The sequence below is a fragment of the Oncorhynchus tshawytscha genome, linkage group LG23, assembly GCF_018296145.1.
Source record: "Oncorhynchus tshawytscha isolate Ot180627B linkage group LG23, Otsh_v2.0, whole genome shotgun sequence".
In the NCBI taxonomy this organism is placed as follows: Eukaryota; Metazoa; Chordata; class Actinopteri; order Salmoniformes; family Salmonidae; genus Oncorhynchus; species Oncorhynchus tshawytscha.
In genome coordinates this window covers 18996291-19011380 of record NC_056451.1, presented here as the reverse complement: position 1 = coordinate 19011380, position 15090 = coordinate 18996291, and the positions used below count along the sequence as shown (strand labels likewise).

The 15090-nt window shown below is 42.9% G+C and overlaps 1 protein-coding gene across 1 annotated transcript in view; it reads right to left on the bottom strand.

Moving 5' to 3' along the window:
- Positions 1-8954, bottom strand: part of LOC112222518 (adhesion G protein-coupled receptor B1-like) — a 76323-nt gene extending 67369 nt beyond the window's left edge. The window contains exons 1-2 of the mRNA XM_042304403.1: positions 8231-8954; positions 1270-1390 (exon numbers count right to left, since the gene is read on the bottom strand). The gene's annotated coding sequence lies outside the window, so the exon portion shown is untranslated. The remainder of the gene's footprint in view (positions 1-1269; positions 1391-8230) is intronic.
- Between the last annotated feature and the right edge of the window lie 6136 nt (positions 8955-15090).

The window sequence follows — 15090 nt, the reverse complement described above, 5'->3', positions numbered from 1 at the left end:
ACTGGAAGACAAATGCAGTATGTAGTAAACATATTAACTAATAGAAGACAAATGCAGCATGTAGTAAACATATTAACTAATGGAAGACAAATTACTAACAGATGTACTCTGGATCCGATATGGCCGTTTGGTTGGGACTGCTTTTTATGCCTTTTTTTATGATAATGACAATCCTTCTGCAGCTGAGCGCTAGCTAACATCTGTTCGGAAACTCTAGAATAGGAGAGTGGGGATGGGAGATGCACGGGTCTATGATTATAGGGAGATTACTGCAGGACCTTCTATGTTGCCTGCATAAACTTGCATAAACACATGTAGAAGGAAAAGAAAAACCCGGCTGTGATTATCCAACAGTGCATACTCCAGATTATACAGACCAGACGCTACAATAGCAGCTAAGCATCTGATTTTTCTAAGCACAGCATATTTACACAGCATGATACCCATCTCGTAGAACAGTCGCCTGTAAAACCATGCAGAGCAGCGCCTTACGTATTGACAACATTAAATTAACAAACAGATTCCCACTATGGGGATCGATAAAGTACTCTGTCCATTGAAACTGAAACTGTATATTTTTTTCAGAATAGAATATACAAGATCTACAGAGAATAGGGTCAAAGGGGCACTGACAGCCACACACACACACACACAGACACACACACACACACACACACACACACACACACACACACACACACACACACACACACACACACACACACACACACACACACACACACACACACACACACACATATATATCAGTGCATTTGGAAAGTATTCAGAACCCTTGACTTTTTCCACATTTTCTTACATTACAGCCTCATTCTAAAATGGTTTTCCCTCATCGATCTACACACATTACCCCATAATGACAAAGCGAAAACTTTTTTTTTTTTTTTTTTTAATTTTGCAGATGTATTACAAGTAAAAAACAGAAATACCTTATTTACATCAGTATTCAGACATGGAGCATCATAACATACTATGTCACACGATCAGACGTTTATGCTAATTCAATTTTTATCTATATCAACTCTTTGTTTCCCCCTAAAATCTTATTTTTTTTTATTTCCTTTTGACTGGGTACTGTAATTCAGCTTTCAGCTGTGAATGTGTACAAGCTCAAATAAACCTTACTACATCCTTATCTTCTCTTTTCTGTTGCAACATGTGGAATTAAGTGTGATTCTGAGTGCTACCACTCAGTGTTATAATTCCAATATGGACAAGATTAAAACACCAGCAGCCTATAATAACACTCACTTTTAGGGTTAAAAAATTCCTGGAACTTTCAAAAAATTCTGTTTCCCAGAGATCCTGGTCGGAGGACTTCGGACTTCCTGGTTATTCCCTCCTCATACCGGGAAACCTCCATCTAGGATTTCTGAAGAAAAAAAACAGAGGATTTAATGACGGTTCCAGGAATTTTGCAACCCTACTCACTTTCAACCATCCGCTATAGGAAAGTGAGATAGACTCCATGTCAACTTCCAAAAAGATAAACAGATTATTTGATCGTTTGTACCGCAGCTTTCAGCATTTTGACATTTTTCTAATGATACAGCTTTCAGCATTTGAATGATTTGAATGATACCATGTTGCTCAGGCAACCAATTAGATTGGAGAATAGAGGTAACTCTGATGAGTTCCTGTGTTGACGCTAGGCTAACTAGCTCATAGAGGAATCAGAGGGGATTGAATGGAGACTCACTGAGATGTGGTCTCTGATACAGATGACTATTTATGGGACTCAAGATCAAAGCACAACCATGCCTTGTTCTCATCAGGGTGTATACAGACAGAGTGGGGAGAAATCATTGGTTCCAATTGCCTGTCTTTTATTATTGGGTTTTCTAAGCACATTTACACAGCATGATACCCATCTCGTAGAACAGTCGCCTGTAAAACCATGCAGAACAGCGCCTTACGTATTGACAACATTAAATTAACAAACAGATTCCCACTATGGGGATAAATAAAGTACTGTGTCCATTGAAACTGAAACTGTATATTTTGTCAGGATAGAATATAGAAGATCTACAGAGAATAAGGTCAAAGACAATGCATGTGGCTGTCAGTGCCACCTCACTAATGTAGAGTGTATGATGCCCAAATGACACCCAACATACAAAAACAGCACCCAACCCTCAGGACAGCCCTATCAAGAAATAGCATATTCTGTATATATTATAAATATCAATATTAAGACATAGAACTTCATAACATACTATGTCACACAATCAGACATGTATGCTAATTCAATTTTTATCTATATCAACTCTTTATTTCCCCCTAAAATCGTATTTTTCTTTCCTTTTGTCTCTATACTGTAATTCAGCTGTCAGCTGTGAATGTGTACAAGCTCAAATAAACCATGTGGGGAAAACCAGGGAATTTATTGAAAGTTACAGGAATTTTGCAACCCTACTCACTTTCAAGTCCACTATCAAATGAATCCTCCACTAACAAATTAATTATCTGCTATATGAAAGTGAAGTACACTAGATGCCAACTTCCAAAAATATAAACAGATTCTTTGATCATTTGTACAGCAGCTTTCAGCATTTTGACATTTTTCTAATGATACAGCTTTCAGCATTTGAATGATTTGAATGATACCATGTTGCTCAGGCAACCAATTAGAGTGGAGAATAGAGGTAACTCTGATGAGTTCCTGTGTTGACGCTAGGCTAACTAGCTCATAGAGGAATCAGAGGGGATTGAATGGAGACTCACTGAGATGTGGTCTCTGATACAGATGACTATTTATGGGACTCGAGATCAAAGCACAACCATGCCTTGTTCTCATCAGGGTGTATACAGACAGAGTGGGGAGAAATCACTGGATCCAATAACCTGTCTTTTATTATTGGGGTTTTCAAACAAAATGAAAGCTAGTAGGAATAATTAATATTTATTTTTCAGAAAAAAACACCAACCAATATGAATAAACAGAATTGCAATTTGTAAACAGAAATTAAAATTGAAATGTACCTCTAATGTAGACACAGTAGCCACATATCCTGTATAACCACAATTTGTGAAAAAGTTGCATTCAAAATTAATCTTAAACATTCCACATCAACATAAAGCTAAAATACAGATATCTGAATGTAAAAAACCTATCCAGTAGAAGTGACATTCTGGGCTGTTCTCTACCCCGACAGAAGGTCACAACCCCTGAAAGAAAACTGTGGAGGAAGCAGAAAGACTGCCATCTGTGAGTTTTACGCCAGAGCATCTGTGTACAGTATGTGTGTGTGTGTGTGTGTGTGTGTGTGTGTGTGTGTGTGTGTGTGTGTGTGTGTGTGTGTGTGTGTGTGTGTGTGTGTGTGTGAGAGAGAGAGAGAGAGAGAGAGAGAGAGAGAGAGAGAGAGAGAGAGGGAGCATGCCTGTGTCTGTCTCTGTGTGTCTAAAGTCTGTGTCATTTCTCTCCTTCAAACCCTGTACTCCTGCCTACATGCCTGCTGGCTGTTGCAACAAGGCTACAACTTTAACCTTGATTTTATTTTACATTACAATGACTCACAGTCACAGCAACCCCTAACAGATGCACAAACTTGTTGTCAGTAGTCTAAAACTTAGTCTAAAAAAGATTTTCTAAAAAAGCATCACATTGTATTGGAGGGATATAATGATGCATGGCTCAAGTTTACATTCTGTCTAAGGGACTCATTACATATGCACATTCAGCATGGGTACACACACACACACAAACACACACACACACACACACACACACGCACGCACGCACACACACACACACACACACACACACACACACACACACACACACACACACACAAACACAAACACAAACACAAACACAAACACAAACACACACAATCCTTTGTCTTACCAGACCCCCTTGATCTTAAACGAGTCCCAATGTAATTAAAACACACCAGAAATGCAGACAGACAGAAGTAGCAGAAAGGTGTGAGGGTGATTCTCCCTCCACACACACACACACACACACACATACACATATATAAGAGGTGTGAGGGTGTTTCTCTCTACCTCATTCCCTTCTCACCCCCATTAAACACCAAGTAAAAAACATAGCAGGCAAAATAACTCCTACTAATTCAATACCATGTCTTACTGCCATGCAGTTCAGAGCCTGTTTGATCAGCTGTAGCAGAACATGAAAGAGAAAGTGAGATCCAATTCATTAAAAACAAAAACATTCCTTGGCATACAGTTTATAACAACGCTACTTCTCTTTTCCTCTGAGCTCATAATGCTTCAATATATAGAATGATTTGTTCCACACACTACAAGCCCAGTGATGTGCCAACTGAAGACTCTATCCTTGCGTGATGAAGAGCTACAGCGTCAGAGACGGGTAAATGTTTAATGAGAAAGCCTTACGACTGCTTCACACAACAGGCCCAAACACGAAAACACAAACAAGCATGTCTGTTTCAAAGGATGGATATCATCACTCTGTGTGATGTTGTGTTGACGGTCAGAGTTAGTGAGCCTCGTTTTTATTTGATTTATTTCACCTTTATTTAACCAGGTTGGCCAGTTGAGAACAAGTTCTCATTTACAACTGCGACCTGGCCAAGATAAAGCAAAGCAGTGCGACAAAAACAACAACACAGAGTTACACATAAACAAACGTACAGTCAATAACACTAAATAAAATACAAATAATAGGATCTATGTAGTGTGTGCAAATGTAGAAGAGTAGGGAGGAAGGAAATAAATAGGCCATAGAGGCGAAAATAATTACAATTTAGCATTAATACTGGAGTGATACATGTGCAGATGATGATCAGTCTGGTCAGTCGTTGGTCAGTCTCATAGTGTAACGTGTGGACTTTGTAACTGTTGCCTGGCCTCGCCCTGAGTTCCCCTCCCTGGCCCTGCGTCCTCACGATGCATGTTGGCTAGGCCTCATCACCCAGCAACCCTAGCCCCTATTTTAGACACTAATTAGGCGAGCCAATGGACAGGCATGATCTGGGCAGTTACCTCCAAGAGTAAAACGCTCGCGGCGATGGAACTCTCTACTGTCCTGTCACTAAACCATTACCACCAACATTAAAGAGGAGGGAGATTTGTGTTTCTCTCTAGGGTGTCTATCTCTCTCTCACTCTCTCTCTGTGTGTGTGTGTGTGTGTGTGTGTGTGTGTGTGTGTGTGTGTGTGTGTGTGTGTGTGTGTGTGTGTGTCAGACAAAGAGAGCAGAATGGGTATGCCTGTCTCCATCATAAACACTCTCTCTATGGTCCCTCGCTCTCTCGCTTCCCTTTAATCCACCTTTTATCTCTCTCTTTCTCTTTCTTCCCCTCATGTCTCTCCTCTATTTCAATCCCTACGTCTCTGTTTCTTCTTCCCTCTCTTGTCTCTATCCCACCGTGTGTTTTCCATTTCAGATTGCGTGTAGTGGCACTGAGGTTGAGACACACCAGGTTTATGTAAGGGTAAGGGCTGATGGAGGGAGGGGGAGAGGAAAAGGGAGGGAGGAGAAGAGAGTGAAATGAGGAGAAGGGAAGGGAGAGGTTGGGACCATAGTATTTGCAGATGTGGCTTGGATACGAGATACAAAAACAAAGGAGGACTTCTAGGTTAAAAGACATGCATGGTTGCTTCTCAAAGGGCCTGTGTGCTGTGCTTGCTCGGCCCGGTCTGTCCATGACTCAAAGATTGCCTGCCTGCCAGTCAGGAGGCTCCTGTGGAGGCTAGGCCTATTTATAATCCCTGTGTCTTCTACAAGACTCATAGTAGACTAATATCAGTGGCTGCAGGGTCTGTGTGGCCAGTCCTACTCTTACAGGCCTTTGACCAGACACTATCTGATATCCCTGAATTCCTTGAAAGTGGTGTGGTAGTCCCAAAATAATGTAGAGAATGTTGAATGGTGAGGCAAGGATATGCATCAAGATGTGTCATTACAAGGCTACTAGCCCACAGATTTAATCCATATTGTTACAACTGAAAAATAATAGGAACGTGTATGAAATAGGAATGCTTTGTTTAACAGGGCCTTTCATGCATCGTGGATCTTCACCTGTTGAAGTGTCTCACACCTTTACTGCTATTTAAAACACGGGAGGAACAGGGGTAGGCTACACGCGTCTTTACACAGACACAACTCGCTCCGTTTCACCGAGGAGATCCCGTAGTCCCGACGTCCCCGCGGAGTGGATTGAGTGTCTGTAGACTCCCCCCTACAGTAAGAAGACGGAACTTCCTGTTTAACTCTTATCCTTAACCCCCAAATCCATGCGCAAATATTTTCAGGTGCCCAGTCTCAATCACTTTAACCTATGATCTGATCTATTTTATGTCACACAAACACACACACACACACACACACACACACACACACACACACACACTCACACACACACACACACACACACACACACACACACACACACACACACACACACACACACACACACACACACACACACACACACACACACACACACACACACACACACACACACACACACACACACACACACACACACACACACACACACACACACACACACACACACACACACACACACACACACACACACACACACACACACACACACACACACACACACACACACACACACACACACACACACACACACACACACACACACACACACACACACACACACACACTTTGCTCTCGCTCTGTTCTTAAAGAGACATCCTTTCAGTAAAGCACGGAGCGCATTGAACCGAATAGGCTCCTGCAAATAGTCTCCTCCCCGTCTCTGTCTTTTCGATAACTCTGCTGTTAACGCTTCATTTAGCCCTACACAAGGGGAGGGAGACTTGGTCCGGAGACATTTAGCGTTCACGTGAGTCAAGAGGGTGGAAATAGGGGGCAGTTTCACCATAAGCGGTTAGGTGAAAATATTAAAACCATCCTGCGTATTTCCCTATAGGGGAGGATATTGTTGTATTATTTATGCCGGCCATTAGTGCTATTTAGGACTAGGGGAAACACTGTATTGATACAGACGCTTCAGTTGCACATCACACGCTCGCCCCAAAGTGTTCAGTGACTACTGATCCACAAAGCAGAGAGAGCATGACTGCGTTACCAACATGTAGAATCACAATGTATCACATTTTCACTGCAAGCCACGTCGTTATAAGTTATGGCCACATAAATCAACACAAGCTGAATAACAATAACGGAAAACATCAGCAAGTTATTTTATGCTGCATATAGGGATAGGATAGCCTATATTGTTATAATAAATAATGTGCTACTAAGTAAGGACTATTGAACATGTGAGTAAATAAAGACAATGTAGAGTTTAAAAGTGGAGTAGAGTTCTGAAATAATGCATTTTTCACGACATGGAGAGCTACATGTCTATCGATGTGCAGCTACTTCCAAACGCAGAGACAAGGGAACGCGGGTAGAAGGGAAAAAAAGCCCTCGAGATATTCCTTCCCTAGACAAACAAGGCAGATAATAACAGAAATCTAGAGAAACAATCAATATGCACAACAAACGCATCTCAAAAATCATATAAAACATTTGCCATATTTGTATCCCGGAAAGGTCCATTTGATTTCATCAAAAACAAATACCAGGGTTTGGTAAAACTCAATAAATCACAGTAGATATTCGTTGTGGTGACTTTGCTATCCAGTCTTTCGGAGATAGTGGATAGGTACCTTGGACAGCGACTAGCCTACTTAGAGCCCTCCGCCGCCGCGAGGGCGCTAGGAGTTGGACGCGCTGTGATTCCCTGAGCGCGTCTGTTTGACATGTTGATACTGCATAAATCCACAACGGGATCACTAAAAGCTACTCGGAGCAAATTCATCTGGCCCTATTCTCAATTTCCAAAGCTGTACAGCTTATAGTAATCGAATTGAGAGGGACCAGAACGGAAGGAAGAGCAATGCCCAGTGGGTTTAGAAGAAGTTGATGTGATGAGTGACGGATATTTTCTCTCTCCCTTGCCTGCCTGAAACAGCCGACTAGCGCCTCGGCTTTGCCGCGAGTCTGTCATCAACGAGAATTACCTTAAAACCACGGTGTTGCGAAATAAATTCACGAAATCTGTTATCAAACACAAATATTTAATTGTTAAAAACACATTGCCTCAAGGGAAGATGCGAGAAGCATAGGATCCCATGTCGGATTAATATAACACTATGTTATTGACATAGCACATTTGGTTGCAATAAACAATAACTCGTTACTTTGAGGTGTCTATATATTAAATTAAACTAATATTTACCTTGAAAAAGTTAACAGTTCCATTGAAGCATATCTTCCGTGTTCCAAGCTCCAATGCTTTCGAGAGACAATCAACAATTCCACAAGCTTGATTCAAATAAGTTCGTTGTACTTATTATTTCAAGAGCGCGTAGCCGATTTATAGCCTAATGTAGATATTTTTGATGAAATGAACAAGTCTGAGAATACCTGCAATTCAAAACTGCTTTATTCCAAAGTTCCTATGAGTAAAATGAATACAAATCCAGTCCAAGTAGATTTTAACAGTATGTCGATCCAAATTCAAAGGTCCCCCTGTTTCTGAAGAGATGCTCTCAAAATCTATATTTTTAAATCCAAATTAATTGTAAAAGCCTTGTAATCAAGTTATTCTCCAATTTCGCTGGCTTCGATCGACACAGGCGCCAGGTGAAGTGAAGGTCTAAGAAAGCGTAAAATCAGGATAGCTCCTGGTGTGTTGTCTTGATTCCAGTGTGCGCGTTTGGGCAGCATCCATCGTTCATCCCAGTTTGGAGTGTCCTTGCCGGTGTGTCTACGGTCCGGGTGCTGGACCTGGTTTCAGTCTTTGAAGCCCTGGGATTCGTCACAAACGCATATACCCAGCACCCCCCTTCCCCCTTCTGGAGATGGAGTCGGAGCAATGCGTGGGTGACACACCGAAGTGAATAAGCCACAGCAACGAGGGCTGGGGGTGAGAAATATGCAAGACAACGCAAGAGAGAGAAGAGAGAGGTGAGTGATAGGGTTTTTTTTGTCGAAAGAGTGTGCCTTTCTTAATCAACTGTGTTTTGTAGATTTATCGAAATATTCTTTACAAAGCAATATCTATTCAGGACATGATTAAGTTCTTGCTGCGTTTTCATTTATTGGAATTCGCCAATATATTTAGTAAAATCCTGTTATGTAGCTTAAATAACAACTGTTTAGATGCTTGGATGCAATTACGCGTGGCATTTCAAACGATTATTATTTCCTTAAGAAGCTATTGGTGTCTTGTCTAAAGTAACCAATGTGTGGCAACTATAGTTGAATCTGAATCGAATATAATTTGAGTGTCTACACATCAATATCAAGTGCGCACATATGCGTAATAAAAACACACACACACACCCTATTTGAGTTCCAAATGCACTAGTCAAGCTGCACGTGCTATAGCCTACACTTGCGCCAAATGGCACATTTAGTGGCTCCGTGGTGGAGCTGTTCGGAGTAGCCTTTACGCCTGCTACGTTAGGTAAGAGTAGCCTAGCGACGGAAAGTGACTCAGGGGTAGGCTATATGTATCCAACCAGATTTTGCGCAGATTATTGTCTAATATCCCGATCAGTGGTTGCAAAATAGACTAGCCAGTACTTGTAGCTCAAATGGGAGATTCCATTTCTCGAGGCATCCCATGGCTCTCCCCGCGCGCCTCCAAGTGGGTGGACTTTTTTTTATTATGCATAGGAGGTTCGCTGTTTTAAGGGGGCGGGAATTGGAAGCTTTGAATAGATTAATTCTGGTCCAATAACACACATCTGCCGTTCGAGTAGTTTACATCCATCCAGTAAATTACAGGTAGTTTAGGCTATTTATCTAATTAACAATATTTCTAGAGTGCTCTGTTGACATCAGGATGCTTATTATATTCATATTAAACATATGTACCCCATGTCCCTAATGAATGCACAATTACCACTGGTTTGACATTCCCCTGTATGATAGCTATTGAAAAGATGTTCTGTCATCATTTACATTGTTTATTTTTGTCATGTAGCCAATGCTCATATCCAGAGTGACTTACAGTTAGTTCATTCATCTTAATAAAGTAGCAAAGTCAGAGCTAGCAAGAGGGAAAAGAGTGAAGTGCCAGTGTTGTTCCTAGCTTCAGGTAGGGAAATGTTTTTGCTGGTTCCACCATTGGGGTGCCAGACAGAGAAGAGCTTGGACTGGGCTGAGTGGGTGCTGCCCTCCTGTAGGGGTGGAAGGGCTAAGAAATGAGAGGTGGCAGAATGGTGTACTCAGGTTGGGTTGTAGGGTTTGAGCATAACCTGAAGCATAGCCTGAAGGTAGGGAGGGGCAAGTCCTCTTGCTGCTCCGTAGGCAAGTACCATGGTCTTGTAATGGATGCGAGCTTCAACTGGAAGCCAGTGTGATGTCGAGCAGGGTGACATGGGAGAACTTGGGAAAGTTTAACACCAGGTGGGCTGCAGCGTTCTGGATATGTTGCAGGGATTTGATGGCACAAGTGGGGAGCCTAGCCAACAGCGAGTTCCGGTAGTCCAGACGGGAGATGACAAATGCCTGGATCAGGAGCTGCGGTACTTCCTGTGTGAGGTTGGGTCGTACTCTACGGAAGTTGTAGAGCATGAACCTGCAAGAATCACTGCTTTGATGTTCGTAGAGAATGACAGGGTGTTGTCCAGGGTCACAACAAGGTTATTTGTACTCTGGGACACCGTGGAGTGGAGAGGTGGTGGAGAGGTCTTTGAGCGGAAGGCCTTCAGGCACACAGAGATGTCGAAGGCTGTCATGTACCTGTCAAAGTGTACCTTTGTGTCTCACGGGGAAGGGAGGTGAAGGTAGGCACAGGGGAAAGATAATGTGGCCTACACTGGCCAAACCCAGACGACGCTGGGCCAATTGTGCGCCACCCTATGGGACTCCCAATCACGTCCGGTTGTGATACAGCCTGGATTTGAACCTCAAGCACTGAGGCAGTGGCTTAGACCGCTGTGCCACTCAGGAATCCCAGACATGAATAAACCTATGTTGCCAAATCATGTTTTCAGGGACATGAGTCCCTGTCCTAGCATTCTCAAATGGCTTTGACAAAATCAATGCAACATGTAAACAACCATATAAAAAACGCTGCCACTCAACAACCTGTGATAGTGTACGGTGGAAAGTACACATTTGAAGTTTGCCGCTTGCTTTAGTAACACAAATATCAGCAAGCTAGTGTGCATTGCCTTTTACAGTAACTACGAGTTACAGAAGCCTGAATAGGTTTCAGCAGTGAGGAAGAAGAAGAAAAAAGAAGACACATTTCAGTTCAATGGATTCAGTTGTATAACTAACTAGGTAGAGTATCCCCCTTTCTCTGTCTCTCTCTCTCTCTCTCTCTCTCTCTCTCTCTCTCTCTCTCTCTCTCTCTCTCTCTCTCTCTCTCTCTCTGTCTCTCTCTCTCTCTCTGTCTCTCTCTCTCTCTCTCTCCTTTCTCTCTGTCTCTCTCTCTCTCTCTCTCTCTCTCTCTCTCTCTCTCTCTCTCCCCCTCTCTCTGTCTCTCTCTCTCTCTCTCTCTCTCCCCTTTCTCTGTCTCTCTCTCTCTCTCTCTCTCTCTCTCTCTCTCTCTCTCTCTCTCTCTCTCTCTCTCTCTCTCTCTCTCTCTCTCTCTCTGTCTCTCTCTCTCTCTCTCTCTCTCTCTTCTCTCTCTCTCTCTCTCTCTCTCTCTCTCTCTCTCTCTCTCTCTCTCTCTCTCTCTCTCTCTCTCTCTCTCTCTCTCTCCCCTTTCTCTCTCTCTCTCTCTCTCTCTCTCTCTCTCTCTCCCCCTTTCTCTGTCTCTCTCTCTCTCTCTCTCTCTCTCTCTCTCTCTCTCTCTCTCTCTCTCTCTCTCTCTCTCTCACTCTCTCTCTCTCTCTCTCTCTCTCTCTCTCTCTCTCTCTCTCTCTCTCTCTCTCTCTCTCTCTCTCTCTCCCCCTTTCTCTCTGTCTCTCTCTCTCTCTCTCTCTCTCTCTCTCTCTCTCTCCCCTTTCTCTCTCTCTCTCTCTCTCTCTCTCTCTCTCTCTCTCTCTCCCCTTTCTCTGTGTCTCTCTCTCTCTCTCTCTCTCTCTCTCTCTCTCTCCCCTTTCTCTGTCTCTCTCTCTCTCTCTCTCTCTCTCTCTCTCTCTCTCTCTCTCTCCCCCTTTCTCTGTCTCTGTCTCTCTCTCTCTCTCTCTCTCTCTCTCTCTCTCTCTCTCTCTCTCTCTCTCTCTCTCTCTCCCCCTTTCTCTGTCTCTCTCTCTCTCTCTCTCTCTCTCTCTCTCTCTCTCTCTCTCTCTCTCTCTCTCTCTCTCTCTCTCTCTCTCTCTCTCTCTCTGTCTCTCTCTCTCTCTCTCTCTCTCTCTCTCTCTCTCTCTCTCTCTCTCTCTCTCTCTCTCTCTCTCTCTCTGTCTCTCTCTCTCTCTCTCTCTCTCTCTCTCTCTCTCTCTCTCTCTCTCTCTCTCTCTCTCTCTCTGTCTCTCTCTCTCTCTCTGTCTCTCTCTCCCCTCTTCTCTCTCTCTCTCTCTCTCTCTCTCTCTCTCTCTCTCTCTCTCTCTCTCTCTCTCTCTCTCTCTCTCTCTCTCTGTCTCTCTCTCTCTCTCTCTCTCTCTCTCTCTCTCTCTCTCTCTCTCTCACTCTACTGTCTCTCCTTCTACAGAAGGGATATGTGCCCACAGTAGGGTGCAAATGTGGAATATCAACACTTCACCTCCAACATCTACCACTAGGCTCAGAGTCTACTCTACTCCAGCTATACAACAGCAGACTGAGAATATATTCAAAATAACCAAGCCATTCAGAACATGGGCCTACACACAGATTAAAGATAGGTATTTTTCAGTAACCTCATGTTGACAATGTCCCAAAATACATTCACAAAATTCTTGCCAACCACAGTCTTGCCAACCACAGTCTAGCTGTGCCTTTCAGAGCAATCACATTTCAGGGAAAATCAAAGCCTTTCTGCAGCCCGATCGTGAATGACATTTACGACTGGCTCAGAGAGCGTTTTCAGGGGCTCTTTGTGCTTGAATTATCTACAGTTACAGTCAAAGTCGACAGATACGACCAGGATACGTTTGTGGGGAAAGCAGCTGCGGTGGCAGCTGAACTAATAAAAATTACATAAAAACACACATCTCATAATGGCTTGGTTTGACTGCAGGGAGTAACGGATTGTCGTGTTCTGGAAACCTATACAACACAGATTCTGAATAATGGGTGAATCATAACGTGATGACATGAAAATTGACATCAGGCTATTTAAAATGCAAATCTATTTAAGACAGACAAAAATTGCATGGACAGACATCCCTCTCTGCCTTTCTCTTCATCCACCTCTCTCTCTCTCTCTCTATCTCTCTCTCTCTCTCTCTCTCTCTCTCTCTCTGTCTCTCTGGGAAATTTCAGCCCATGTTTGGAGCCACACTTCACCTCCAACATCTACCACTAGGCTCAGAGTCTACTCTACTCCAACAATACAGTAGACTGAGACTGGCTCAGAGAGCGTTTTCAGGGGCTCTTTGTGCTTGAATTACCTACAGTTAGAGCCAAAGTCGACAGATATGACCAGGATACGTTTGTGGAGAAAGTAGCTGCGGTGGCAGCTGAACTAATACAAATGGCTTGGTTTGACTGCAGGGAGTAACGGACTGTTGTGTTCTGTAAACCTATACAACACAGATTCTGAATAATGAGTGAATCATAACGTAATGACATGCAAATTAACATAAGGCTATTTCAAATGCAAATCTATGCAAATCCCAGTAAGGTTTTCTTCCCATACTATGATTCTTATTTTTTTTAATAGTAAATGGAGGTTATGCCTATTTAATCATGCACATAATGTAAGTGAAAGGATCAACGCAGGAGATGAGAAGCAGGTACAGGGAGTGAAGGTTTAATAACGGACGGACATGAAACAGAACAGGAACAGTGTCTGGACAGGAACACAAAACAATTAATGCGGACACAGGGAACACCACAGAGGAACCGACAGATAAACAGGGGAAATCAACCACGTGAAGGAGTCCAAGTGAGTCCAATGAGCGCTGCTGCGCGTAATGACGGTGACAGGTGCGTGTAAAGATGGGTAGCCTGGCGCCCTCGAGCGCCAGGGAGGGGGAACGGGAGCAGGCGTCACAGTAAGCCTATATTGAGGAAAAACGGTGACAGCAATCATGACCTCTTAAAATAACTTATTCTAGCTGACCAAATAGCCCTGTGGTCTGCCCAAAGCTAAATGACAGTTGGATGTCATAGTAAAAACACAGTCTGTAGGAGAACTTTACACACAGAATCCCCACTTAAGCAATCCTTTTGGGGACCCAGCAAAATTTGTCCATCTATCAATCTATATTTAGTTTTCATTTTCTATAGATGTTTTGTAGTGTTCTATAGTGGCCTCATCTGTTATTGGCCTCATCTGTTCTTGGGTATTAAATCCACATTGGCATTATCTCTGATCTCTAACAGCAACATATCATTTGAGCAGCTCAGGGGGATAATGCTATTATAATACCATTACAGAACATTAAAGTCTGGTTTTGAGCTGACCTTTTAAGTTCCAGTTATCTGAAGAACTCTGGGGAGCCTGTTTGACTGTGGTGATTCTGCTAGAATGAATGACTGTCTGAATGAATGACTAAATGACTGAACACATTAATGAATGAATGTTCCTATTTGAATTAAACAATGTACTTTATAAACCAGTTTGGACATGTCATTATGGTCATTGCACAGTGCACTTGATTTATATCTTCTAAACTGTGATTATGAAGGGCTCAATAAAAAACCCTAGTCATTTGTTGCTAATCACACATTAGACTGTAATCTCCCATAATAAAAACAGATTTACTGTATAGCATCTTTATCTGGATTCATGTTTACTCAGTCCTGATTCAGATCAACCCATGGTGTTCTGAGCAGAACTGGGCTGGTGCTGTAGACTAGTCTGGAGGAGTCTGGCCCAGGTCCAGAGTGTGGTGGTTCTGAGCCCTGGTGGTTCTGTGGTGGAGGCTGGCCCATGTTCAGACTCATAGTTTTGGTGTTGTTGGGGGATGTTTGAGTAGGTTTGTCCAGCTCTAGATTGGTAGAACTGGTGTTGTTGGGGTGTGTGGGGAAGGTTATTGGACCAGGTCT